Source organism: Aptenodytes forsteri, unplaced genomic scaffold (genome assembly GCF_000699145.1).
Source record: "Aptenodytes forsteri isolate BGI_AS27 unplaced genomic scaffold, ASM69914v1 Scaffold492, whole genome shotgun sequence".
Lineage (NCBI taxonomy): Eukaryota > Metazoa > Chordata > Aves > Sphenisciformes > Spheniscidae > Aptenodytes > Aptenodytes forsteri.
Genome location: NW_008794172.1, coordinates 430,671 through 432,564, shown reverse-complemented (window position 1 = coordinate 432,564; position 1,894 = coordinate 430,671). Strand labels below are relative to the sequence as shown.

Genomic DNA, 1,894 nt, shown 5'->3' with positions numbered 1-1,894 from the left:
TTAAACTCAGGGACCTTCTGCACGCTTTCTTACAGATTTCAGTGCGTTTCATGTCGCTTTCCACAGAGGGCACGGTGACAGAGGCCCCCCCTCCTCGCCGCAGCGGTTTGCCTCTGCAGGAAGCAGAAGTGCTGACTGTCCCGGCCGGGCTCACAGGAACGCGGCCAGCGCAAGACCCGATGCGAGGGTGAACGAACTCCGGCCCAGGAAGGGAATGACTCAACGCCCACCCCCGGCCGGGGCAGGCTGTGGACTCCAGCTGAGGTCAGGGACCAGAAGGCGCAGCAGCGAGGGTGCTCGTCTTCCCATTCCTGCAGTGGGTCACAGGGGGAAGCGCTCCCCAGGGCCCCGCAGAGCTGCCGGGGGCTGCACGTCCCACCCCAGCGCTGCTCCCACCGGCTCCCGCTCCCCCAGCAGCAGTGGGCAGCAGCCTGCTCCCACCGGCTCCCGCTCCCCCAGCACCAGCAGCAGTGGGCAGCAGTGTCACTGCTTACAGAAAGCAAGGCACTTCGCTCCCAAAATGCAATTCAATCCACCCAGCAAATGCTTTTGAAAACCATTTTTATTTAAATAAGACTTTAAATACATTACATAAAACATTAAAAATGAAACCAAAAATGTGTTACTTCACAGGGCATTAGGCAGCAGTTGCCAGCGACACATAAGCTCTGCGGCTCTATCTACAATGATACTCGTGACATTAGTCCAAAATTGATCCCTTGTCAGAAGTTTAACCCAAGGCGACGGTTCCTTCGAGTACGCTAGCCCGGTATCTTGGGGCTTGCAGGGTACCAGCACCTGCCCGGCCTGAACTGCAGACATCCAGCCTTGACGTCGCTCTTCAGTTACTCCTCTTGTTCAAAGTCAAGCTTCCCCAACTCCCTCTGCCACCAGGAGCCAACACTGCCTGGAGGGAAGGTGCTATCTCCCCGTGCCATGTCACAGCTCGCGCTCGGTGCCTCGCTCCGTGTAGGACTGCGGGAGGCACCGCGAGAGAAATTACCGTCCATCGGAATGGAAGAGCAGCTGGACTGAGGAGCGATCCGGACAGTCTCTGGACTGACAGGCCGAGTCCCTTGGCTTAATTTGGAACATCTGGTTACTTTTAGCTTCAGGCTGGACCATGCCAAACGCCCGATTTACCTCTGTTAAATGAGGGACAGCAAGACGAGATAGCATGGGCTCTTGTCAGTTTATTACATCACTGAATTACACTAGTCCAGACCGAACAGTGGACCCAAGATCATTACATTACACAAACCGGCTGGTTTTAAACTTATGACAAGGGACAGATGGGAATTTCATGGTAAGGAAATCTTCTTGCATAAAGCTTCAGTGACCCACAGGCACTTAAAACCCATGGACTTTCAGCTGGTCGTCTTTAGCCAGGCCAATCTGCAAGAAAGAAAATGCACTTTACAGCACACCGGGGCAGACAGGCCTCGGCGCGCGTCCGTACGCCACCGACGCTGCAGGCGCTGTGGAACTGTCAAATTTCTGCTCCCCCCTAAAGTACGGAATGAAGATTAGACTGCAACTGCAAAACCCTGCTGGGAGGTATTTGCCTCCGGCAGGAATTCCAAGAAGAACGGAAAGAGCCTCCTCCGACAGCCTGCTCTTAACGCTAGGAAAATCAGGACCTGCGTGGTTATTAAACTAGAGACTCGTGTTTACTTCAAAATTCAGCTAGCGCGCGCAGCGGACCAAAGCTATCCCACCTCCACGAGGAACTGGCAGATGTTCTTGCGCTGGTCGCCTTGCAACTGAATCACTTCTCCATATTCGGGGTGCTCAATTACAGTACCATTGCAGGCGAATTTCTACAACGAAGAGAAAGCCCTCCTTAGCGCCATGTGCATCGCAGGCGCCACTCCCAGATGCCGCCGCCGCGGCC

At 54.8% G+C, this 1,894-nt stretch overlaps 1 long non-coding RNA gene across 1 annotated transcript; it reads right to left on the bottom strand.

The window, feature by feature from the left end:
- Nucleotides 1-544: 544 nt before the first annotated feature.
- On the bottom strand, nt 545-1,840 carry LOC103901697. Its single transcript, XR_657748.2, has 2 exons — nt 1,719-1,840; nt 545-1,395 (listed from the first exon to the last, which is right to left on the bottom strand). It is a non-coding gene; the product is annotated as an uncharacterized LOC103901697 (long non-coding RNA).
- Between the last annotated feature and the right edge of the window lie 54 nt (nt 1,841-1,894).